The sequence below is a fragment of the Spermophilus citellus genome (assembly GCF_964194105.1).
Source record: "Spermophilus citellus genome assembly, chromosome: 6".
Taxonomy (NCBI): Eukaryota; Metazoa; Chordata; class Mammalia; order Rodentia; family Sciuridae; genus Spermophilus; species Spermophilus citellus.
Window position 1 is genome coordinate 154,335,656 of NC_138187.1, and position 27,926 is coordinate 154,363,581.

At 35.5% G+C, this 27,926-nt stretch overlaps 1 protein-coding gene and 1 pseudogene across 6 annotated transcripts in view; one reads left to right on the plus strand and one right to left on the minus strand.

Annotated features, from left to right (window-relative positions):
* The window catches only part of ABL2 (ABL proto-oncogene 2, non-receptor tyrosine kinase), a gene marked incomplete at its 5' end in the record, with an annotated part of 104,376 nt that overhangs the window by 41,138 nt on the left and 35,312 nt on the right, over nucleotides 1-27,926 (plus strand). The window lies entirely within an intron of this gene.
* Nucleotides 1,136-1,666, minus strand: LOC308652291 (ATP synthase F(0) complex subunit C3, mitochondrial-like; annotated as a pseudogene). The gene is made up of 2 exons: nucleotides 1,546-1,666; nucleotides 1,136-1,411 (listed from the first exon to the last, which is right to left on the minus strand). The product of its transcript is annotated as an ATP synthase F(0) complex subunit C3, mitochondrial-like (transcript).

Genomic DNA, 27,926 nt, shown 5'->3' on the forward strand with positions numbered 1-27,926 from the left:
TAATTAAAGTTGACAACATGGATTCTAGAGTCAGATATTTGAAATTTTTGTTCACTCAACAATTGCTGAGCATCTACCACATTTTCGTGACACTGGGAATGCAACTCTGAACAAATCACAGTCCCTGCCTTTATGGAGATTACATTGTGGTAAGTGGAGACAGACTCTAAATAAATATTTATTACTATTTATATGATGATAGGTTTTAGGAAGAAAACTGAAAGCTGGGTAAAGGGACAGGTTCATGGCAGAGGAGGTGTTTGGATAGGGTTGTTGAAAGAAAGCCTCTAATGAAGTGACATTAAGCAGAGACTGTGATCTAAAGGAGTTAGACTTGTGCTTTTGGGAGAAAAGCATTCTGGGAAAAGAACCATCAAGGGCTAAGTTCTGGACAGTGTGTGTACAGAGATATATGTCCTTTCAGAATTGTGGAGGAAGTTAGATTGACTCACGAGTACTGATGTCAGTGGAGAGGGTTAGTGGATAATACATAAAAGGAGGAAGAGAGCAGGAAAGTTCAATGGTTGTAATAATGGGGATTGCTGATGGCTGGTTCATGCAGGGTTTGTGTAGGAATCGGGATTATTTTGTTCTGAGTGGGATAGCTTAGATTGGCTGCTTTGTGGAGTGTAAATTCTTAGGGGTAAGAGTGAAAACAGAATAGTTATTGAGACTAAAATAACCAGAATATACAACACTGTGCCAGATACAGTGAGCTTTATTAAATTTAGTTAGGTATTATTTTCCGTCTAGATTTGAATTCTGCCCCTGAATAAACTCATATTATTATACTTATAAATGGTAACTTTAGGAATTAAATTCTGTACTAATTTAAATTTGTTTGGATTTCAAATATCACTTACATCTTGCAGAAATATGGTAAGATTCCCCAAAGAAACCTCACCCAGTCCCCCCTGCCCCTTCTCCCTGGCGATTGAACCCAGGGGTGTTTTAACATTAAACTACATACCCAGTCCTTTTTATTTTTTATTTTTATTTATTTATTTTAAAGTTTTCATCTTTAATGAAATGACTTTGGAAATAACGTATATTTCCATGACACCAACACTACAGTTTTCGGAGTCACAGTTAAGTTACACAGAATTACATCCATAATTACTATGAATGCCAACATTTCAAGCAGTAATTTCTGTTACATGACAAACAAGATCAAGAAAGCGACCATCAAACAAAAGAGACCCATAGCTTCAGACAAGACAAATCCCAGGATAGCATAGGAGAACAAGGATGCCAAAGACTGTTCCAATACCAGCACCAGAACCAGCTACTCCTACTGTTGCAGCACCTGCACCAATAAATTTGGCAGCAGTATCAATGTCTCTGATGATTACACTGGTCTGAAACTTCCTTCGGATTAGCTGATGTTCACCATTCTGGGCCCCATTAAAAACTGTAGAGGGGCTGGGGATGTGGCTCAAGCGGTAGCGCGCTCGCCTGTTGTGCGTGCTGCCCGGGTTTGATCCTCAGCACCACATACAAAGATGTTGTGTCCGCTGAAAACTAAAAAATAAATATTAAAAAAACAAAACAAAACTGTAGAGCCCTTTCCGGGTCTAGTCTCTGGTCGAGATAATACTGATACAGAAATCGGTCTGTAAGCAACTCTGGATCCAGCTGGGATCAGAGCGGGGGTGTAGGCGAACATGGGGTGGCAGGGTTGGAGGATCTAGGTGACAGGCGATGTGGGCTCTTCTCCGGCTTCCTCTCTTCCTGGGACGTGGCGTGGGCAGCGGCATCAGAGGTCCAAGGATTGGGGCTCCCGGACCTTTTTTATTTTGAGACAGGATCTCAAAAAAAAAAAAAAAAAAAAGTTTGAGGCCAGCCTCAAACTTGAGATTCTCTTGCCAGAGCCTCCCTAGTCATTGGAATCTCAGGCATGCACCCATTGTGCCCAGCTTGTACCTTTTATAGTTATGTCTTGCAACAATTTTTTTCCCCTTAGGCATTCCCCAAAAGCTTGTTTTTTTTTTTTTTTTTTTTGTACTGGGGATTGAACTTGGGCACTGACTACTGAGTTACACCCCTTATTTTGTATTTTGTTTAGACACAGGGTCTCACTGAATTGCTTATCACTTTGCTTTTGCTGAGGCTGGCTTTGAACTTCAAATTCTCCTGCCTCGGCTTCCCGAGCCACTGGGATTACAGGTGTGTGCCACTGCACCCAGCGTGTTGTACAGTTTTGACAAATTAAATATTGGGTGCTGTTTTTCCTACTCCATTTTGGCTAGATGACATTTTGAACTTGAAACTGCTTTGATTTCTCTGGTAATGTGTCAAAATGCTAAAAAGTATTAAAAATCTTTAGACCTCAAGGAAGCAGGTTGCTAGTGATGAAAATAAATGAGATATAAAAATGTAAAATTTAAACTTTTCAGTGACTGAATAATATATCTGAATTTTCTGGCAACCTGATATATCTCTTGTGTTAAAGAGGGTACGACATAGAAAATAAACCTGAAACTTGAGGATGTTTCAGAACTCTTAATATCTACCTGGGTAAGTAGAGGTACTTTAAAAATCAAGGAAATAATGGATAAGGGAAAAGATGGTTAAAAAGGTAGGAAGTAGAAAAGCAAAGTAGACACTTTGAAGTATTTTAAAATAGAAATTGTTTTGGAAGAAAAGAGAAATAGAATGTTTAGGTTTCAGGGAAAGCCTACAATATTGAAAGCTTAAAAAACTTCTTTAAAAAATATATATATAAAATCTGTAATTGGACACAATACCTTTATTTTATTTATTTTTATGTGGTGCTGAAGATCAAACTCAGGGCCTTGGATGTGCTAAGTGAACGCTCTACCACTGAGCCACAACCCCAGCCCAGAAAGCTTAAGAAATTTTTTAAATAAGAATTTGCTGGTTCCAGTCAAGGTTAGTAAAGACAGTCAAATAACATAGCCATATGCACATGCTCAAAAAGAACTGAAAATGAATTCTAATACTTATATTATTCATGAAGCAGTTTCAGTCTAGAGGAATATCACTAATTTTCTCTTAATTTCTATTAATTTGGTTTGCTTGTTTAGACTTTCTAAAATATGACTTAAAAAGTAACTAAGTATTTCAAGTTGACGGTTTGATGTAGGGGGTAATGTAAAACAAACTTTGTAAAGAAGGTGTTTATAGAAAGAACTTTCTCATGAGGACAAATATGTTCTTATTAATATTTTTTTTCAGACCTTTCATGAGTTTTTATTTTTGCTATAAATTTATTATATAACTACCCTTTTATTTATATTTTAAATACAGCATACCTCAGTTTGGTTCATGAAATCTCAAGACTTTTTATCTAAAAATAACTGAGTGATTTTTTTTCCCATCCCTAAAATGTGAATGGTGATAAATTCTCATATGTAGTATGGCAGAGAAAAGACTAGAATTTGTCAGTCTTCAATTTAATTTCTACAGATTCCTTTTGTTATTTGTGTGTGTGTTTGTTTATTTATTTACTGGGGGGAGTTTACAGGGTGCTTTACCATGAGCTACATCCTCAGCCCTTTTTATTTTTTATTTTGAGACAGTCTCACTAAATTGTTTCTTTTTCTTTTATTTTTTGGTGGTGCTAAGGACTGAACTCAGAGCCTTGTGCATGTGAGGCAAGAGTTCTACCAACTGAGCTGTCTCCCCAGCCCCTCACTAAATTGTTGAGACTGGTGTTGTGATCTTCCTGCCTCAGCCTCCAGAATCACTAGGATTACAAGCATGTATCACTGCCCCGACTATGGATGAGATTTGGAAGAAATTGATTTCTTGAGCAGTTTTTGATACTAATCATAGGCAAACATAGCCAGCTGTCCTGACAGTTATAAAATAAACAATGGGCAGGAAAGTCAAAACCCATCAGTGGCAAAGGAAAGAGCACCTCAGTCTTAAAAGCGTCCCATCTTTAAGGTGATGTACACCTACCTAGAATACTGTGTAATATACATTGTAGTATTTGATTAATCACATCCATTTCAAAGTTTGAAAACTTCTTGTAGGAGAAACATCAGGGTCTGCCTCATTTACTTGAAAGGGAGATTTTAAGTGGAAAGTGTGCTGCAAAATCAGTTGCAATCAATAAATATAGCTCTGTAGATAGTCCAGAAACAACCATAGAAAGCAGTCAAAAAGTTTCTAAGACTAAAAAAAGATTATATGTTAGTTATATAGTAGTAAGTAGATTTAGTGAGAATAGCCGTACTTAGTAATGATTATCAGATTCAAGACTGTAGTTTTGTAGGTTAAAGATTTAGACATTCTGGGGCTGGGGTTGTAGCTCAGCTGCAGAGCACTTGCCTGGCACGTGTGAAGCACTGAGTTAGATTCTTAGCACCACATAAAGATAAATAAAATAGCGCTGGGGTTGTGGCTCAGAGGTAGAGCGATCACCTAGCATGTGTGAGGCACTGGGTTCTATCCTCAGCACCACATAAAGTAAAATAAAGACATTGTGTCACACCTATAACTAAAAAATAAATATTAAAAAATAAAATAAAGATATGCTGTCTACAACTACAAAAATAAAAATAAAAAGATTTAGACATTCTGTTATGTTTGACATCTTTCATATCTTTTTCTTAAAATTTTTGAAATAGGATAATATATTCTCATGTCATCACACCTAGAAAAATGACTTAAATATGTATATGGCTTATGTTTTTGTTTTTAAGGGATAAGGTATTGGGCAGGGGTTATATAGCTCAGTGGAAGAGCACATGCCTAACATGCTCAAGGTTCTGGGTTCAATCCTTAGTACAACAAGGGGTTAAAAAAAAATACAGGATTTTGATGTTGTCCAGGTGCCTCAAACTCTTGGGCTCAAGTAATATTCCTGTCTCAGCCTCCCAAACAGCTACGACTACAGCCATGTACCACCATACTGAACTGTTTATCTTTTTATTTGCAATTTTTATCTTGTTAATTTTTAATATACTGTAAATGTTTTATATTATAATATTTATATTTGGTACTGGGGATCAAACCTCAGGGGCACTCAACCCACTGAGTCACATCCCCAGCTCCATTTTAAATATGTTATTTAGAGACAGGGTCTCACTAAGTTGCTGTTGTCTAATATTTATAGTATGTAATGTTATATACCGAATATCCATGTTTTAAATTTCATTTCCTTGCCTTTTTGTGTGTGGGTGTGTGTTGAGGATCAAACTTAGTACTCTACTGATAGAAGTGACAGATAAGCAGATGGTAAAGCAGCCCTTCCTTGCCTTTACAAGGTGAAAGTTGCTTAAACACTTGCAAAATAATCAGTATTCTGATGACTACATATTATAACAATCATAATTAGTTTAATGTGATTGCCTGTTACGGGATTGGGATGTTGAGTGGCAATTTTAGAATTGCAGAGTTCTTTTTCTTGTGGAAGAATTATCTGAGTTCTGTAGTAATTGGACAAGATTATGTAAGCCTTACCCTTTGAGGTCAGTACATCTAAGTTGCACATTTTAAACTGGCGACTCATTAAATTATTTTCTTCCTTCAACTGTAACTATTGTTAGTGTCGTTGTATTTCCTAATTTATAATTTACACTCATCAGTGCTGCTTTTTAATTTTATTTTCTAACATTAAAGGTTGTATAATCTGGGTATTTCTTAGAATTAATGACTTAATGGGTGATGGATTATTTGTTCCCACAAGAAAACTTTCTTTTAGATGGTTTTCCTTTTTGTAAAGTCCAGAATCTTAATCATTTTACCTTAAATTTTCATTCTTTCTTTCATTTTACTTACGAGAGCATTTACATAAACGATAATCAAGGAAATCATAAACATACTAAAAATGTCTTGGATTTTTAGGGCACAAATCTAAGTATAGCAAAAGTGTACTATAAAAACAAGGGTGTGTGGGGGGCCCTGGGGTTGTGGCTCAGCAGTAGAGAGCTAACCTAGCATGTGCAAGGCTCTAGGTTCAATCCTCAGCACCACATAAAAATAAATAAAATGAAGGTGTTGTGTCCAATTACAACTAAAAAATAAATATTAAAAAAACACAATGGTGTGAAAATCCAAATTTAGATTTATCCAGATAATTTTTTAAAAATTAACATGTTAGAGTGTGGGGTTAAGAATACCTCTGATCACTTTTTCCTGGACTAGGTCAACTCTTCATGCAAGTGCTATTTATCTACAGAAGAACAATTTTTATGAGATTCACCCTTTGAAAAAACATTTTTAAATGTATATAACAGAATTTTTTCTTTTGCCCATTTTAAAGTACACAGTTTAGTGGCGCTGATTACATTCACAATGTTGTACAACCCATTGTTATCTGTTTCCAGAACTTTTTCACTATCCCACATAGAAACTCCATCAGCAAGCAATGATTCTCCATTCCTCTCTCCTTGCAGTTCCTGGTAACCTCTCATCTACTTTCTGCCTTTATGAATTGTCTATTTTAGTTATTTTGTATAAGGGGACTCATACAGTATTTATCTTTTTGTGTCTAAATTTTTTCACTTGTCATAATGTTTTCAAGGTTCATCCATGTATTGTATTTATCAGAACTTTTTTTGGGGGGCGGGGGTGGAGTGGGGTAGGAAATTACCAGGGATTGAACTCAGGGGCACTAGACCACTGGGCCACATGCCCAGCCCAATTTGTATTTTATTTAGACACAGGGTCTCACTGAGTTGCTTCGTGCTAGCTTTGAACTTGAGATCCTCCTGCCTCTGCCTCCTGAGCCACTGGGATTATAGACATGTTTCACTGTGCCTGGCTTTATCAGAACTTTATTCCTTGATATGGCTGAATAATATTCTACTATATGAGCATGACTCTACACTTTGTGTATCTATTCTTCAGTTGATAGACACTTGAGTTCTCACCTTTTGGCTATTGTGAAACATGCCTTAGTTAACACTGGCACATACAAATATCTATTTGAGGCCCTCTTTTTTTTTTTTTTTTTTTTTTTTTTTAATACTAGGGATTTAACCCAGTGCTGCTTTGCCACCGAGGTAAGTCCCCAACCCTTTTTATTTTTTTATTTTTTATTTTGAGGCAGAGTCTTGCTAAGTTTCTGAGGCTAACCTGGAACTTGCTATTCTCCTGCCTCGCCTTCTGAGCTGCTGTATGGTTAAAAGTGTTATGTATGGAGCTGCTGAATTTGGCAAGTTGGATCTGAGACAATAAAGACACTCTTTTTATACAAGATAGTGTTTACTTTAGTAATATGGAAGCAAGAGCAAAAGCAAAAGTGATTGGCAAGAGAAAAAGAGAAGAAAATATATCATCAGATGAGGGAAACATCAACACCTGAAGTTATGGGCTGGGAGTTTCAGGTTAGCTTTTCAAGGTTCTGACTAGGAAGTCCTGAACAGAGTGTCCTTTCTGCCGCAGTCTGGCTGCAGCAAAATAACCGGGGAGTGACGAGCAACTTGTGAAGATTGATAAAGCAGGAGTGGGAGCCGTTTATTGTAGGACAGTAGGGGTATATATACATAACTGAATACACAACTTGTTCTTAATTAACATAAACTAGGTACAGCAGTCCACCAATAAGGAATCATCATCTTAATGATTACACACAGCTTAACTTAATTGACATAATCTAGACACAGCAGCCAGTCATTAAGGAATCTCTATCATCTTAATGGCTCGCTGGCATTACTTCTCAAACCACTCCCTCTGGCAAAGTGCCAGGCGCCATCTTGACTTGTTTACGGACCCTAACACCTTTCCACAGGTGAGACTCCAAAGTTTTATTCCCAGTGGGGTCCCTTAAATACAAGTTAGAATAAAGCAAACTCCTTTCTATAATCTGTGTGACCTAATGATCCCCTCAAGGACATTTCATTCTCCCAAGGACTAGCAGGGTCCCCAAAGGAAGGGAGTCATGGCCTTGAGATAAGTCAATATTTGTGAATTCTCCTGAGTGAGCCAAACCCACCAAGAAGTCAGCATTCTTTTTTAAGTAGGGTTTGTTTTGATATACAAACATGGAGTATGTCTTATTCTAATTTGGATGAAGTTAGCATTCTTCAGATTTTCCGTCAAATGTGTGCAAAGGTCTTAGTAGGCACATGGAAGAACTTTAATTAATTTTCCTTAGCCCTTTAGTTGCTTGGATAACAGGCATGTACTGCTGTACCTGGAAGTTTGAGTTTTTTTTGGGGGGAGGGGTGTATGTGTGTGTGTATGTATATGTATGTATGCATATATATATATATATATATATATATATATATATATATATATATATATATATCTCATGTGGCATTTCTGCTAAGCTTTTGAGGAATCGCCAAATTGTTTTCACAGTGGTTTCACCATTTTAATCCTATGAGCAAGGTATAGGGATTCATTCTGAGGTGATAATTCTACCCACAAATTATTTTAGTAGCTATATGACCTTGAATGAGTCTTTTTTTGTTACCTCATCTTAAAAAATGGAGCTTGATGCCACTGTAGCACAAAAGCAGCCCTAGATCTTACGTAAAGAAAAAGTATGGCTTTGTTCCAATAAAACTTCATTTTTTTTTAATTTCCCTTTTTTTTGGGGGGGGGGTACCAGGGATTGAACTCAGGGGCACTCAACTACTGAGCCACATCTCCAGCCCTATTTGGTATTTTATTTAGAGACAGGGTCTCACTGAGTTGCTTAGCGCCTTGCTTTTGCTGAGGCTGGCTTTGAACTTGCCATCCTCCTGCCTCAGCCTCCCGAGCTGCTGGGATTACAGGTGTGCACTACCAGGCCTGGCTTAAAACTTTATTTTCAAGATCTGTAATTGAACCAGATTTGTCTCCCATGTGGTAGTTTGCGAATCCCTACTCTATATCATAAGATTACATATAAAACTAAATTTTAGTTAATACAATTTTATTTCAGCACCAGTTATTGTTTCATAGTATCTGCTGGATATATGACACATATTGTTCTATTTTCATTTATTACAATTGAATTAATCTTTCCATTATTTATATTTTCCATTATTAATATTTATATTTATATTATTTATATTAAATATATTTCCATTATTTATATTTTCCATTATTTATATTTATATATTTATATTAAATTTATATATATTTTAAAATATTATATTTTATAAATATATTTATAATCTATTGGATCATAGATTAATGATCTATATATTATAGATCATTAATCTATGATTAAGCATACTCTAATTGTTTTGCATTCCAGTATTATAAATAAATTTATTTATTTATTTGGTACCAGGGATTGAACCTAAGGACACTTAGCCACTGAGCCACATTCCCCAGCTGTTTTTTTGTTTTATTTTGAGACGAGATCTTCCTCAGTTGCCTAGGGACTTGCTAAGTTGTTGAGGCAGGCTTTGAACTTGCCATCCTCCTCCTGCCTTAGCCCCTGAAGATGCTGGGATTGCAGGTGTGTACCACCATGCCCAGTATAAATTTAATTTTAAGATGTCACTTTGGTAAGGATATCATATGTATACCATAATTAAATGTATTAAAATTTCCAGATTTTGTTTTCTCTTTTTAAATTAATGTTATTTCCCCCATAGAGTTATTAGGATTATTTTTGCATTTTTATTTAAAATTAATAATTAAAAATGACATAGTATGGCTGGAAATGTATCTTAGTGATAAAGTGCAGGCCTCTTGTGCGTGAGCCCTGGGTTTAATCTCTAGCACCATAAAAATAATAATATTTAAAAACTTATTTATAAATATTGTGAATATTGACACTTTATTGGTGTCATAATTGAATTTCAGTGCTAGAATATTCTGTAAGAATTTGGATAAATATATTTTGAACTTCTTCAAAGAAGATTTCTAATTCTATGTATAAATGTTTTTCAATGTATTGTTGCTTTTTTTTGGTAAGGGTATTGAACCCAAGGGTGCTTAATCACGGAGCCGTATCCCCAGCCCTTTTTTTATTTTTAATTTTTTTTTTTATAGTTTTAGATGGACAGCATGCCTTTATTTTATTTGTTTATTTTTATGTGGTGCTGAGGATTGAACCTGGGCCTCACATGTGCTAGGCAAGTGCTCTGCCACTGAGAAACAGCCACAGCCCTCTCCAGCCCTTTTTAAATATTTTATTTAGAGAAAAGGTCTTGCTGAGTTGCTTAGAGCTTCACTAGGTTGCTGAGGCTGGCTTTGAAGCGATCCTCCTGCCTTAGCCTCCTGAGCGGCTGGAATTATAGGCATGCGCCACGGCCCCACTACTGTTGTTGCATTCTTGTGACTGTTGGAGGAATTTTAATTAAGCTATTATCAACATTACACAGCCAATTGGAAGGACTGGCAGTAGTTGATAAAATCAAAAATTAAATATTTTTTTAGTTTAGATGGACACAGTGCCATTTATTTATATGTTTGTTTGTTTATTTATAGTGCTGAGGATTGAACCCAGTGCCTCACATGTGCTAGGCAAGCACTCTACCACTGAGCCCATGAGGGAATTAATTCTTAGAAAAGTTTGTTGCTATTTGGTCAGCCAACCAAAAATAGTTATTGAGTCTTTAGGTATAAGTAGGAACAAATAATACAACTTTGCTCAAAACTGAGAAGACAGAGTTGGGATCACAACATTGCTGTTCAATGGCAGCAACAATCTTTCCCCAACGTGGAATGCTTAGACTGCTTCTCAGTTGGGAAATGGGACTTCTTTAAAAACAAATAAACAACCCCAAAGTGACTTCTGAATAATATATACATGAATCATACTTTTTGCTCTTAAGATCACATAACTAATGCTTTAAATAGCTATTATGCTGCCATCTACATTGGTATTAAAGATATAAGTAAAATGGACTTATGTACTTTTAAATACTGAAATATATGAAGCACTGACTGTATTCCAAAAGTTGTTTCTTAAATTTAATATGTTTAAGGATGTATTTCAGCAAATACTTTAGGACTAGCAAAATCAAAAGCAAGTGACCTTCTAAAATATCTGTTACTCAGATTTCTGAATTTTTATATATCTTGTAAAGGGTAATTGTTTACTTAGAATCTAATATGTGTGGAAAAAGTGCCACAAATAATAGTTCACAAAAAGTTGAAGTTGAAGATAATTTTATATAAGTTCACTGTGGTTCTGAATAGTACAAATGTAAACAAAAAAATTAAAAATTCAACTTTAACTTTTTGAAAAGCACCCTTTGGAGAGCTGAATGAATGTTTTCTTCAAACTCTGTGAAAGGTGTATATAACTACTCTTAAATTTTTTAATATACTAATATATAAAAATAGGTTCCTGTGAGGGATTAATAATTTAATACTGACAAGAAAAGAATGTTTTCCATTAAGAAGTATAATGACGTCTTTTTTTAAATGGAGCTTGAATTGTATAATCTATAAATTCTATCTCTAAATTTTATAACAATTTATAACATCGGAATTGTCACAGTGTTCATATTTGATGTGATTTTTATCTCCCTACATGTATTTATTTTAAAGAGCAGGTTAATTATAGAGTAGAGATAACTTTTGTATACTTAGGAATACAAGTATATATAAGTCTTCAAATACTCTTTAACTTTTATTTGTTATATATGAACCTTTAAAAAGATTTAGTTATCAAAGACTTTTCAGGTAGATTTATAATGAAATGTATTATTAATTTGTACTCTGGCTATAAAAAATATAAGCTGATCAGAGAGAGTTACTTTTAAAAATCTTTTGTCAGAAGGGTCTTGCTATATACACTATCCACATGAGTGATTATATAGAATAGCATATGCTTGACTTTTATAAGAAAACAGGTTTAAGAATATAGCATTGCATAGTTATCTCTTTTTTTTTGTTGTTTTTAAGAGAGAGTGAGAGAGGAGAGAGAGAGAGAGAGAGAATTTTTAATATTTATTTTTTAGTTCTCGGCGGACACAACATCTTTGTTGGTATGTGGTGCTGAGGATCGAACCCGGGCCGCACGCATGCCAGGCGAGCGCACTACCACTTGAGCCACATCCCCAGCCCGCATAGTTATCTCTTAATGAAATCTTGAGACAAATGGAATTCCAGAATAACTGCAAATTTTAAATCTGAAGAGTTTTTCTTACAACAACAACAACAACAACAACAAAAAGAAAATTTGAAATAGAAGTGTATTCAGTTAGTATATAAAGGTTTGAGTCAGTACAAGCTTTAGAACAATTGTTAACTTTAAATGGAATTTTTATGTGTTGTAAATTTCATGTAGTCCATTTTATGTAATCATATCCCTGTAGATATAGTACAAGTATACTTGCACAGCACCTCAAATTCATAGCACAATGTATTATGCATAAAATGAGTAGGGAAACCAGAGCCCTGATCCACATTACAGGCATTCTGTTAGAAGGTATAAAACCCCCTTATACCTTGATGTTCAAAGTTGTATTCTGACCAAAAAGTCCTCTTTAAAATGGCTTTATAATCTGTTAACATAGTAGGCTTCAATTTTGCAGGGAAGTTATCAGTCACTGTTTATACATAAGTATTTTTCCATATTTTTTTTATTGGTGCATTGTAGTTATACACAATGGTATGATTTGTTATTACATATCTGTACATGCATACAGTATAACAATATAATTTGGCCAATATAATTTCCTAGTATTTCCCATTTCCTTCCTTTTCTACCTCTCCCTGGTCGCTTTCTCTATTCTGCTGATCTCTCTTCAATTTTCATGAGGACCCCCCCACCTTTCTTTTCCTTTTTCCTAACTTCCACATGAGGACTTAATCAATATCATCATTCCTTTTTACCTATATGCATGAAAGATACATATATCTTTCATATGCTATTCTATATAATATGCATGAGAGAAAACATGCGACCCCTTGACCTTCTGAGTTTGGCTTATTTCATTTAACATCAGTTAAGTTCCATCCGTTTTCCATCCTTAATTTCATTTTTTTTAAATGGTGGAATAAAACTCCATTTTGTTGGGCTGGGGATACAGCTCAGTCGGTAGAGTGCTTGCCTTGCATGTACAAGGCCCTAGGTTCAATCCCCAGCACCACAAACAGAACACTCTATTTTGTTTGCCCATTCATCTATTGTTGGACACGTAGGCTGGTTCCGTAGCTTAGCTATTGTAAATTGTGCTGCTACATACATGGGTATGTCTATCGCCAAAATATACTGTCTTTAATTCTTTAGGATAAATACTGAAAGAGTGGTATAGCTGGGTCATGTGGTGGTTCCATTTCTTGTCTTTTAAGGAACCTCCACACTGATTTACATATCATTTACAATCTCACCAGTGGTGTAAAAATGGTCCTTTTTCTCCACATCTTCTCCAGCATTTGTTATTGTTTGTGTTTTTGATGGCTGCCATTCTGACTGGATTGAGATGAAATCTCAGTGTAGTTTTGATTTCCATTTCCCTAATTGCTAATTATTTTGTGTAAGGTCAGGCAGCAGCGACCAAAAGGCAGACTGGAATTTTTATTGGGCTTAGGGCAGGAAGGGAGGGCTTGGGACAGGAAAAGGGGTTTTTAGAGTCCCTTGTCCTACTGGAGTTGGTGGGGTGGGGGAGCTGGCTAGGATCTAGGATTGGCCTGGAGACCCTCTGATTGACATTTTGAATATTGGGATTTTTTTTTTCATTTATTTGTTGTTTGTTTGTATTTCTCTTTGGAAAAATGTCTGTTTAATTTGTTTGCTCATTTATTGAGTTTTGTTTTTATGTTAAGCTTTTGAGTTCTTTATATATTCTGGATAGTAATCCTCTGTCAGAAGAGTAGCTAGCAAAGATTTTTCTAACATTCTATAGGTTCTCTTCACATTCTTGTTTCCTTATACTTAAATATTTTGAAAGTTGATATTAGACCTGTGGCATGTAAACGTCGGAGAAGGAGAGACCACAGGAGACTAGCTCCATGCAATGGCAAGGGGGATTTATTAGGGATCCGTTCCAGTGCGCTGGGGCACCGTGCTCACTCAAGAAGGGAGAGCAGCCCAGAGCCCAGAGCAGAGGTCAAGCAGAGCTTAAGTACACTTTTTGGAGAGGGTGGGGGGCTTTGCATACATCAGAACAAATCATGAGGCGCGGGAAAATTGAACAACTCTGATACATGATTAGTCCATTCATTGGCCGGAACAGGCTGGGCAGGGGTGATTGGTCACTTCTAAACTGGGTACACATTCAAACTGATTGGTTCGGGCCCTGTGACAAACTGCACAGGGCCCTAGGCTGAATGGCCAGTAGGACGTTGTCTTAACTATCTCAGGAATCTGGGTGTAACAGAGGAACTTAATAATACCTAATCTTTTACATTTTAATTCAAGCTTTCCAGCTTAGAAACTTTACCCTTTCAATATTAGACCTGTGGCTTTCCAGATAGCCTGGGAGACCAGATTTACCAAAGAGGTAGCAGTTTTAGCCACTCATCCTCCAAATAGAATCAATTGTCATTAATTAATTGCTGTTCAATTTCAGGTTTCTTATTCTACGTTTACTGGGTTCTAAGTGGATAAGGTAGGAAATAGAACAAGATAACTTCCCAAAGACCAACAGTCTCCCTGAAGATGACTTTAATTGAAAGGGTATGGTATGTCATGATTATTCTTGGAACTTGACTTGGTTGTTTCTGAGCCTCTGGCAGAAAGTAGAAGGGTTGGGTTGGATTTCAGGGCATCTTTGAAATAATTGGGATGCTTGTAGTAACAGCCTGAATTGCAGCCAAGGCTCAGTGCTCTGACAGTCTGACAGTGCTTTTTTTTTTTTTTTTTTTTAATCTCAAAGTTTTTCAATCCTTACTTGTAAGAAATAGGAACCTGTTCCTCATTCATCTAGTTCTTTTCCTAGGCCAGGATGATAAGGTTTATTTTTCCCTTGATTCAGTCAGTCCTAGGTTTTGTACATCAAAAGCATGATTTTACTTCAAAAAATGTTCAACTGCTTACCTTTTTCCTAAGCTAAGAAAATGTAATGGCTTTAAACTCTAAAACTTGTTAATAAAAACCTTGTTATTTTTGCTTTCTTGAATAGCACTTGAATATGTCAGATATTTGTCTTCATCTCCCAAAGTGAGATACTCTAAACAGAATGTTAAGAAATCTTTCATGCAAATAGTTAAAAAGGAATGGTGATTGATACTGATCAAGTCCTTATAACTCCTTCTGACCATAGAGATTATGGAAAAATTTTGTTTAATACGTGATCTTCATTGTTAATTTGCATTATTCATTCTCATTTATTAGACATGCCCGACAATAGTAAAACTTTGTAGGAAATCTGTCTGCCAGGAGACTAAAATTAAGAGCTAGATGTTTATTCCTTAAGGATAGCCAATTAAGGAAAGGAGTTCCCCTCTCCTGCCCTTCTTTTTTAAATAGCTAATTTATTTTCTTTAGGTAGCCTCAGACTTGTCTAGTATTCTGATTAAGCCTGCAGCTTTTATTGTGAAATATTTTGGGAGTAGAAGTATGGTCTTTACCAGTTCCAAGGGACTGGTGTAGCCTTTCTGTTCTGGGGCAGTGCAGGGAACAGAAGGGGTATAGTGAATCAAGGATCTAGCTCAACATCTGTCAGCTGGTATAACATTTTGTCCCTTTTAATTTTCTTTCTTTGTCTTTAGCATTCTACTACTTCTGTGGCCATATATAAACATACATCTACCTTACCCATTGTTAAGAACAAAACAACCCACAAAATGCAAACATAAAACCCCTTCCTCTCAGGAGCTCAGGGGGCTGAGGCTGGAGGATTGGAGTTCAGAGTCAGCTTCAGCAACTTAGTTAGGCCCTGAGCAACTCATTGAGACCCTGTCTCTAAATAAAATATTTTTTAAAAAGGGCTAGGGATGTGGCTCAGTGGTTAAGCACCTCTGGGTTCAATCCCTGGTACCAAAACAAAGGAAACAAACAAAAACCCCTACCTCATATCTTTATTCTGCTTTTGAAATAAATCATGGTTTAAGAAATTTCACAGAGAGGGGCTGGGGCTGTATCTCAGAGTAAATGCATTTGTCTAACATGTGTGCAGCTCTGGGTTTGATTCCCCAGCACCACAAAAAGGAAAAAAGAAAGAGAAAAGAAAGGAAAGGAAAGAAGTTTCACAGGGAGTAAGAAAGGTGAAAGGTATTAAGAGGAGGTCAGAGTGAGCTCTTGTATTTCTCCAAATTCTCCTTTTTATTTAGAACCAATAGGAAAATAATAAAAATAATAAAACCAATAGGGCTTAAAATAGATGTCAGAGCTTTTAAAACTATACCGTGCACTGAATTTGAAGTAATAATTTATTCATATATATATATGTATATATCAAAGTATTTCAGACTCATTCTTAGTTGTACATATAGGAACAGGGGAGGTCATTGAGGAATACCAAAAACTATATGCACATTTGAAGGTGGGGTAAATTTCTTAGTCCTTGATCCCAAGGTGAGGAAAAGAATTCTGTATCCATGCTTTCAACCAACTGATAATGAAAAATATTCAAAAAAATTTTGTGTATGTTGAATATGTAAGACATTTTTCCCTTGTCCTTATTCTATAAGCATTAGCATTTACATGGTATTAGGTATTATAAGTAATCTAGAGGTGATTGAAAGTATGTGGGAAGACATATATAGGTTATATGCAAATACTATGCATTTTTATATAAAGACACTTGTACATCCTTTATTTTGGTATTCTATGTGGGATAGGATGTCCTGAAACCAATACCTTTCGTGAATACTAAGGGAAGACTGCTATATTCCCAGGACATGAGGGTAGGAAAAGAAAAGCCAGAGGACAACAAAGGACTTTAAGTGAGGGTGGGAGGGGGTGTTATATAGCTGCTTGTAAGGCATATATATATGGCAGTTCCCTGGACTACTAGTCTTTTGAGATGCTCAATGAAAATGTATTTTTTTTTTCCTACAAGTAGCCTTATCATGCTTCAGAATGGTTTTATTTTTTTATTTTTGGAGAGGATAGGTAGCATTGTAATTTACTTTTTATTTTACATTTATGTTTTGTTTTTGTATAGTCATATATCCATTCAGTGTCAAATATCATTTTTTAGATTTATTTGAATTAATGCCCAGATAAAAGCTATATATAACAATGGTATATTTAATAATTAATACAATATTTAATATAGTAATATGATATCTAATGAAAGTGATATTAAGTCTCTCTTGATCTCTAGGTTCTCTGCCTTCACTCTTTGTATTGTTTTTGGGCAAAGTAAAAGGGTTTTGTTTCTAAAAATGCCTTTCTAACTTTAAATTTTGTTGATACATTACTCTAAATGTATGAGCTATTTTCTGGAACCTGTTTTCAAAACAATTCTTGATGGTTTCAGAAGAATACATATGAAAGTTTTTTTTTAAACAAAAACTTTTCTTAATAATTTATGATGTTTAATAGTTTGAGAGTGTCTAGATGGATTTACTTTATTCATATTTTACAATGTGAAAGATCCCATAATATTTTGGATTGACATTTGTCAGTTTAGTATCTTCAGGAGAGATTTGTTGCTTCTAGGCCGTATGTACCTCTAAGAACAACAGACTAATCTAGGCTTTGTTGCATCACATGAGAAATACCAGCAATGTCTCCCTACTTGTTAATGCCTAAAATTCTTTCTTTTTTGGGGGAAATTTTTTAATAGACTGGGTAACTTATTCATATGTCATATTTTTGTGGTGGGGAAGATTCAGATTTATATGTTGGAATAAGTTTCTTAGACTGTCTTTAAGCTCTAGAGCATAGCTGTATTCAAGATCTTGCCCTTAGAGTAAACACCCTCAACCTTGAGCCCCTGTGTAGTTGAAATAAATTGGATCCATTCTCTTTTGCCTATTACCACTCTTCCTTCAGTCAAAGATAAAGTCACTTCAGTCCTTTGGGTAGAAAAAGACTGACTTGAGACAATGGGTATACATTTATGCATAAAGTGTAAAAAGAAAATTATAGCATTTGTTAACTTTTAATTCTGGTCTTTGCTATTTTGAGACTGCTGATAACCTATTAATTATGATTTTTAAAATGAATTAATTTGATTTTTACTTTGTCCTGAGTTATTTGGGGCTTTAGCTCTGTACTTGGTTTTAGTGAGGACAAATTAAATTTGTGGTATATTTGGGATTTTCCTTAGCTTCCCCCCACTTTTCTTGAGGAAATATTATAGCACTCAGTAAGGAACCCCCCTTTTTTTTGATAGAGTTTTTTAATATTTATTTTTCAGTTTTCGGTGGACACAACATCTTTATTATATTTGTATGTGGTGCTGAGGATCGAACCCAGCGCCCTGCGCATGCCAGGCGAGCGCATTACCACTTGAGCGACATACCCAGCCTGGAACCCCTTTTTTTAATTTTTATTTTTTATTAAAAAATTTTTTTTCCAGTTGTAGATGGACACAGTACCTTTATTTTATTTATTTATCTTTATGTGATGCTGAGGATCGAACCCAGTGCTTCACACATGCTAGGCAAGTGCTCTACTACTCAGCTCCAGCCCTGGAACCCCCTTTTTTTGTGTGTGTGCAGAATGGTTTATTCTTGTTTGTGTACAAGAAATTATTTCTATTTTGTGGATTTTATCCTGTGATTTTCATTTCTAAGTCTTAACTTCCTAATAATTACTTAGGTAGAAATGTGATGGGACTGTAAAGAAATATTACGAGTTGGACAGAATTAAAATGATGTGCTTAAATAACTCAGTAAGAACTACTTAAAATTATTTCCTATATTTGATTTTCCCCACTTAAAATTTTCATAATGTAGGGCTGGGGATATAACTCAGTTGGTAGAGCACTTGTCTCACATGTGCTTGCATAAGACCCTGGGTTCAATCCCCAGTACCACCAAAAAAAAAAAAAAAAAAGTCTAAGTTCCATTGGTTTTGACTTCTGGTGCTTCTCCAAGTGATGTTGTGCCAGGTGTTTTGACAAGGATGGGTTAAATGCCCCCACTTTTTTGTTTTTTTGTAGAAAAGGATTTATTGTTTGTGTACAAATGATTTATTTCATTCTTTTTATCTTAATATTTTCATTCTAAGTTTCAATTTTCTGTAAAAATTAAGGCAAGGAAAAAATTCTAACTCTAAAGGTTAAAAACAAGGAACAGCTTCACATTGTTGCCCAGGCTGCTTTGAACTCATGATCCTTCTGCCTCAGCCTCCTGAGTAGCTAGAATTATAGGCATTTGCTACTGTGCCTGAGTTCTCTGAGGTCTTTTAATTCTGTTGAACATAACAGAATATTTCTGTTTAAAGATATGAATAGTTTTTAGATAAAATTAGACTGTTCACCTCTGTCGATATTGTGGAGAAATATCTTTAAGTCTATAGGGTCTGAAAGTCAGCAAGTGTATTAACCAATTCTGTGGATTGACTTGAATACTGTATATTATTTTGGTTCATAGAGTAGATTTCTACCATTGCTTATCAAATATTTTTGTCACTATTAATATTACTAAGTGAGCTGGATGCAGTGGTGCATGCCTGTAATCCTACCAGCTTGGGAGGCTGAAGCAGGAGGATTGAATTCAAAGCCAGCCTCAGCAACTTAGTGAGGTGCTAAGCAACTCAGTGAGACCCTGTCTCTAAATAAAATACAAAATAGGTCTGGGGATGTGGCTCAGTGATCAAGTGCCCCCTGAGTTAAATCCTCAGAAACCCCCCCCCCAAAAGGACTGGAAATGTAGTTTAGTGGCAAAGCCCCCCTGGGTTCAATCCCCAGTACCCCTCCCCCCAATAAAATCTGTGCTTACTTTTCCTATTTTTGCTTCACTAGTACTTCACTTCATACATACACATCACTGACACAAAAACAATTAGAAATCCCAGGGTCATAATAATTTTTTATTTCTAGAATGTAATATATAATATACTGTTTTGTTGTTATTCTTTATCTGGAATGCCTTCTTCTTCATCACTTTACCTATGCTTTAGATGGTTAATATAAAAACAACTTGCTAATGTGGTACATATACACTGTAGAATATTACTCAGCCATAAAGAAGAATGAAATTATGGCATTTGCCAGTAAGTGGTTGAAACCTGAGACTATCATGCTAAGTGAAAAAAGCCAATCCCAAAAAACCAAAGGCTGAATGTACTCTCTGTGGATGCTGACTTACAATAGGCGGGGAGTGGGGAGAGGGTCACTGGATTGGATAGGGAGAAGTGGCGGGAGAGAGTTAGGAATGGGAAAGACAGTAGAATGAATCGGACATAACTTTCCTATGTTTGTATGTGAATACATGACCAGTGCAACTCCACATCTTGAACAACCACAAAAATGGGAAGGTATACTCCATGATTGTGTTATATGTCAAAATATATTCTACTGTTATGTATAACTAAAATGACAAAAAATTAAAAATTAATATATAATAGGAAAAATAACTTGCTGGTGTATTAAACTGGATGTGATACATGGAGTCATAGATCTCATCTTTTCATCTTACTGATATATTCCTGATTCTTATTATAGTGCTTTGTACAAAGTTCCACAGATATTTTAATAATTAATTGAAGGATTGTGGATCGTTTTACATTTTAGAATTTCCTATGTATTGAGTTGCTTTGTTTCTTTATGTGTACACAAATACCTTCATATGCATTCCATGCACAGAAGCTATAGTAGTGTGCTTGTGTGTATGTGTATGCAGTTGTTGCATGCTTCCGTAGTCTCAGTGGAACAGCTGAGTGCTTAGATTACAAAGGATGTATTATAGATCTTTAGGAATGATCTAGGTTTATTTGCTAGTCTCTTCTTAGGAATGTCAGCTCTGAGCTTGGATTGAAGTCATTGTACCAGGTGCTAGCTACACTGACTGGGAATTCCACGAAGGAAAGAGGATTGGCACATTCCTTTCATCCCTTAGATATTTCATTATCTTTTGCCTCAGCAACACAGGCAGTGATGTGTTTCTGTTAACCACAGATTGGTATTTAAGGAAGGACCTTAACCTCACCTAAACCTTTGTCACAATATGAGCAGAAGTATTTATTTGTATCTAAAATAAATGTGGAAATTTACAATTCAGGTTAAGCTTCAAATTCTCATCTTTGAGTATTGCTAAAATTTAGTGTTCTGTGATAGTTAAGATATGATTTTGTATTATTTTTCACATAACTGGTATGAAAATGTAATTCAACATAGTCAACACTTTTTTGTTTTTTCTCTTTATTTTTAAAGTTATAATAAAATTGTATTTTTTTGTTTATCTGTGAATTTTAACGTGTGTAAATTCATGTTACCCCATGATCAGCAGAACAGTTCCATCATCCAAGATGTCCTCATGTAGTGAATCCCTCTGTAGTCACATCTTTCCTCAGCCTTAACCCCTGGCAACCACCTATCTCATCCATCACTATAGTTCTGTCTCTTCAAGAATGTCATATAAATGAAACCATACAGTTTACAACCTTTTGAGAATAGCTTCTTCATAATGACTTTTACATTCATCCACATATGTATCATGAGTTTATTTCTTTTTATTATTGAGTAGTATTCCCTTGTGGGGATGTAGCACATTTTGCATATCTTTTCATTTATTGAAAAACATGAATATTATTTAAGGTAATTTCAAATACAGCTGCAATAAACATTTGTGTATGGATTTTTGTGTCAAATTATATTTTCATTTCTCAAGTCTAAATACTCAGAAATGGGATTGCTAGGTCATACTGCAAATGTTTTACTTTATAAGAAACTACTTTCCAGAATGGCTGTACCATTTTTCATTCTCCCCAGTACTTGATATTGTATTTTTTTATATTAGCAGTTCTAATAGGCATTTAGTAGTATCTCATTGTGGGTTTTTTTGTTTTGTTTTGTTTTGTTTTGTTTTTGCTGTGTCAGGGATGGAACCCAGGGCCTCCTGCATTTTGTGATTTTAATTTGTGTTTCTGTAAAGGATACTAAGGTTGAACCCTTTTCATGTGCCTATTTGTTATTCATAGAATCTCGGGTAAAGTGTCTGTTCAGGTCATCAGCCTACTTTTTAAAGAGTTGTTTACTTAGTGCCTCAACCCATTTTTGTTTGGCCTTTGTAAACAACATCAGTAAATAATGTTTTTTGTTCTCATCACTTTTTTTAAAGACAATGTCTTGGAACTTCAGAGATGGAACAAAGGCCAAGTTTAATTGTTGGTCCTCTGTATCACCTTGTGATCTTAGATTAGTTACCTGAAGGATTATTATGAGAATTGAATAATTTTAATTAATGAAGTGCTTGACACACAGCTGTACTAAAACTTTGTCCTTTCTCTCATTTCCCAGACTCAGTTCCTGGATTACTAGTCTTTTTTGAGATGCTGCATGCTGTAGATGGCTTTTGGAGGATAACTATAAACATGGGAGTACTAGTGGTTTTAAAAATCAGACATTTTTTTGTTGTACGACTTGTATTCAGCATTTTCTTGTCAGTGGTTTAATAGTCTTGTGACATCTCTTTAATGTACTGTTATGGAACACACTTTGGCAAATATTGATTTACTTAGCATGTTGTTCCACATCGTGTGGCATACAATAAATACTCATTGTTTATCAAACTTAGAGATAGATGCATGATCTAATTTAGCTTTTAAGACTTGAAATAAGCATTTAGAATATATTAAGTATTATCTTGAGATGGGTTATGCAGCTTACTGAGGTTTTCTTTTTTTTTAAAATTTTTTAGTTGTTGATGGACCTTTATTTTATTTATTTGTATGTGCTGCTGAGAATCGAACCCAGTGCCTCATGCATGCTAAGCTAGCGCTCTACCACTTAGCCACAACCCCAGCCCCAGGTTTTCTTTTTTCAACTGTTTTCTGTTTATGACTCCTTCTCCCATTTCTAAAACAAGTTCTAGGCAGGGTTTGAAAGTTTGGTCCTCAGACTAGCAGCATCAATATCATCTCTGAGTGATATTAGAAATGCACATGCTTTCTCTTTTTTGTTTTCTGTTCCCTTCCCTCCATTGTTTCTTTCTTTTCTCAGGACTAGGTTTTGAACCCAAGGTTTTGAACCCTTGTACATGCTAGGCAAGTGCTCTACCACTAAGCTACATTTCCAGTCCTTGAAAGATTGTTTTCCTAGCCAGGCATGGTGGCGCATGCCTATAATCCCAGCAGCTTGGGAGGCTGAGGCAGGAAGAGCAGTGGCTAGGCGCTTAGCATTCAGTGAGACCCTGTCTCTAAATAAAACACAAAAATAGGGTTGGAGATGTGGTTCAGTGGTTGAGTGCCCCAAGTTCAATCCCCAGTATACCCCCACACCGCCCCCACAAAAAAAGAATTGTTTTCTTTATTTTTTTGAAACCCCTTTCAGTTCTCACCTGGTCTGTGAATCAGTGAACTGGAAGGACACAATTAATGATGATGGTAGATTTTGGTTATGTGTAATATAATGTAAGATTAAAAGGTGACAGTGATGATCTTTACTATGAATCATTAATAGTTTGATATTGATGGATCTTCTATTAAAATGAATTTCATAGAGAGCTTTACTAAAGTATGTCATGAAGTTGTCCATTAATTTGGTAATTTCACTGATAGTCTTGTTTTAGGTTGTACAAGAATAGAGGTCAGCAGTGAACATAACAGAGATTGAATTCCAAACTTTCATTAATTTATCAGGACAACAGAGATTAATTTATGTTCTGAACCAAAGGAATTTTGTAGTTTGAAGTTATGATTTTTTTTCTTCTTGCTTGTACCATTCATGCTATAGGAAGGATTAGGATTCTAATGCTGGGTGTTTTACTTGGTGGTAGAGCACTTGTCCAGTATGCATAAGGCCCTGGGTTTGATCTCTAGTACTGTAAAAACAGAAAAGAGAGAGAGAAAAAAAAAAAGGATTCTATTGCTTTTGACAGCCAGTAGCTGCTGAAATAAGGTAATGAACAGAGTCTTTTATCTTAGTTAAAGCATTCCAATTATCTGTGTTTAGCCATTGTAGCCAGGACCCAAGTAATATGGGGAGTATATGTACGCATAAACATACCTCTTCATAGATATTGGAGAACTAGCACTTTAAGTCTGAAACAGGAAGAGCCAACTTTTTTTTTTTTTTAAACTTTTGGCATCATATGCATGATAGGATTGTTGTCTATAACAAGGCAGTGAAGATAACCAAATAGAATTGGGTTAAAGAAACTAGAACTAGGGCGGGGATATAGCTCAGATGGTATAGTGCTTGCCTCACATCCAATCCCAGCAACACACAAACACACACACAGAAACTAGAACTATATTATCTCCTAATGAATACCCACATATACATTACTTTTTAGCTGTGATGTTGTTAAGATAAGTCATAACTGGGTGTGGTCATGCTGGCCTGTAATCCCAGTGGCTTGGGAAGCTGAGGCAGGAGGATCACAAGTTTAAAGCCAGCCTTAGCAACTTGGTGAGACCCTGTCTCTAAATAAAACATAAAAAGGGCTGTGGATGTGGCTCAAAAAAAGAGAGAAAGTCATACATGAAGGGAAGACTTTTTTGTTTTTAATCATCCTTTCTTTGAGGAAAAATTAAAAGGAAGCATACTCTATTCCATTTTTGGTCTAAATAAGGTTGTTTGAAGAAGAGATGAAAATTGTCCAATCACTAGAGAAAGGATTATATTTTTGGATGGATGCCACGTTCTGGAATGAATACAAATTTCTGAAAACTTTAATGCATCATTTTGCATCAACTCAGGAAAAAATTGTGATTATTTTGTTGGAAGTAAATTGTAGATAGTCCCAGTTTCCTTTGATGGAACAGACTGGTAAGCATATGCATATCATTCTAATTAGTCTCTTTGGGTTGACTCTTAATCACAATCAGCCCACTTTGGGAACTTGACTGTTATTCAGATTTCCATCACTGTGACGGAATACCTGAGATAAATTAACTTAAAGGAGGAAAGTTTTATTTTGGCACACAGTTTCAGAGTTATCAGTCCATGGTGAGTTGACTCCATTGCTTTTGCAGTAATGGAGAACATCATGGCAGGGAGCACATGATACAGTAAAGCTGCTTACTCACATGATGGCCAGGAATCAGAGAGATGGAAAGGGATTCAAGAGATGTGAATATTCCCTTCAAGGGCTTATCTCCAGTGACCTCTAGTTTCTTTCCACTAGGCCTCACCAACTGAAGGTTCCGCTGCCTCCCGTAGTGCCATTAACTTGTAATCAAACCTTTAGTGCATAGGTCCTTGGGGGACATTAAAGATCCAAACTATAGCAAGAACTTTTTCCAGTTCTTTTTGTGCTGTTTCTATTGCATTAGAGAGGTTTCCTGATATAGTGAAAAGCACATGGGCCTTGAGTTCAGTAAGACCTGTGGTTTGAATCCTGATTTCACCAGTTAGCCCTGGACTTAAATAAATGACTTGACATTTCTGAGCATTTGTAGAATGGTGATAATGCCTGTCCTTCAGAGCTCTAGGTAGTGATATCATAAGTTTTAATATGTCAAAATTACTGGAGTGCCTGCTATGTGCAAACTACAGTGTTAACACAGAGGAAAACCAGTGATCTTATTGTGGAATGCAAGCAGCTGTTTAAAGAAACTTATCTGCAGATGGCTAGATGAGTTCTTCCTGAATGCAAATACCTTGATATTTTCTCAGAATTAGTACACGTTCAAAAAGAGGGCAACTATCATGTACAACTACGGTGCACCAATTTTAAAAAAATTGTGGGGGTGGGAGGGCAAATGAAAATGTAATAAATAATCAAAAGGGAATGCTATTAGGGAGATGATTAAGAGATTCTTTGGGACAAAACACTTGAATTCCTGAGTCCCACCCTAGATCATTCATTTATCCAAGATTCTCTTTCAAGAATGACATCTGCACATGGAACTAAGCAAGCCAGGGTAACACATTCTGTCATCAGCAGTAATTTTTTATTTCAAACACCATTGAAGAAATTTAGTTAGCTAGGACTGAATTACACATTTTTTTTTAACCTTCCTTGTTGGATGAAAAGACTGTACTTTTAAAGAAGCAGGACAGAAAAAAGTGTGGCACAATCATTGTCTCTGAATATAACAAATCATAACAAGTTTTCCATTTGCTTGAAAGTAGAGTCAAAAGATAATTCTTGTGAGAAGAATGAAGAGCTGGGTGAAGAGAGAGGAAAAATTCAGCTTCTCTTTCACAGAGACCAGTACATAATTAAGCATTCTGTATAAGTAAAATTTTAAATTCATTAGTTTTTGAAATATTCTAACTTTAAAATTTTACTTGATTTGGAGACCTATTCATACTTTCTGGTAGTTAGTATTTTGGTCACACAATGGAATGTGTGGGTGTACTTTAGAAATCGATCACAATATGTCTTATTTTAAATTTTGTTCATTGTTTATAAATTGAAGAATGGTTAAACCAATTATATTTTCCTAAAAACCCCTTGGCCACTGGTAGAATTTGCTTTGAATTTCGTTTTTAAAACTATCACTGAAAAAAAATTAAAAAAAAATAAAACTATCACTGTTTGTAGATCTATGTATAGGAATATATAACAAAACCTTGAAATAAATAAATAAATAAATCAGCATGGAGTCCACATAAATTAAATTTCTTCTATTGCCAAGTGTCCGTCCCCCCCACTACTGAAGATCAAACGTAGGGCCTTGCACATACTTTACCACTACATCTTTATCCCTCAAATCTTAAATTTATAGGAATTGGTATTTTAATTTTAGCCTGAAAACTAAAAATTGCTGAGTATGCCTTAGAGAATAAGAACAGGATATGGAAAAGACTGGATTAAAATGTATGAAAAATGTTATCAGTAATTATTTCTGGATAATGGAATTCCCTTAGTCCATTTGCTATGATGAATACCTGAGAATCCATAATTTCTAAAGAATAGGGATTTATTTAGCTGATGGTTCTGGAGGGCTGGGAGGTCTAAGAGCTTAGTGCTGGAATCTGCTTAGCATCTGGTGAAGGCCGTATTGCTAGGTCATGGACAGCATTCATGGTGCAATAGGGCTAGTGAACCAGAGAAAGCTCACTTTTATAATGAAATCACTCCTGAGATAATCCATTAATCCACAGATGGATTAATCTATTAACAGGGCAGAGCCCTTACAACTCAAAGACTTCCCTAAGGTTCCACCTCTTAAGCATCATTTACATATTAATTTGAAGATTAAGTTTCTAATGCATGAAATTTGGGGACACAGTCAAACCATAGTATAGGGATCCTAATTGCTTTCAGTTGCCTTCATTGCTTTGTGTTCAGAATTCTAGAAAATAGGCACTTACACACTTCTATAAGTAAGGAAAAATGATGTCAACCAATATTTATTAAATACATATGCTAGGAAAATGAACATGAATAAGACATGTAATCTCTGCCACTGAGTGGGATTGGGTAGGAACGGGCAGAAATGGGAGTGGGGACAGACATATAAGTAATAGTACTTTATATTTTTCTGTATTTTGCAATATTTTATACATTATACATACACCTATTTACGTAGCATGTACATTGTATTGTTTCAGGCATTATAAGGAATCAAAAGATGATTTGAAGTGTACTAGAAGATGTGTTTAGTTTAAATTCTATATCATTTTATATAAGAGACTGGAACATTCACAGATTTTGATATATATCTTCAGGAGTTCTGAGAACCAATCACTCATGGTTACTGAGGGACTACTGTATAGCATAAGGTCTGAGAAAGGGAATGATAATAAATGAGATTGGAAAGGTAAGGAAGGGCCAGACCATGGAGCATCTTTTGTATACTAAGGGTACTAAAGATTTTTGTATACTGAGGATTCTGTTTACTATACACCCATCAAAGGTTTTATAGAAATGTAACTTGAGATTTGCCTTTTCAAAATGCAAGTTTAGAGACAATTTGGCATATTAGATTGGAGCAGAGTGAGGTGGAAGTCAGGGAGGTCAGAGAGAGCTAAGAAATAAGACAGAATTAGGAGCAAAATGAGTTTGGTTGCTTTTAAGGATGTCTTTTTTTTTTTTAAAGAGAGAGTGAGAGAGGAGAGAGAGAGAGAGATTTTAATATTTATTTTTTAGTTTTC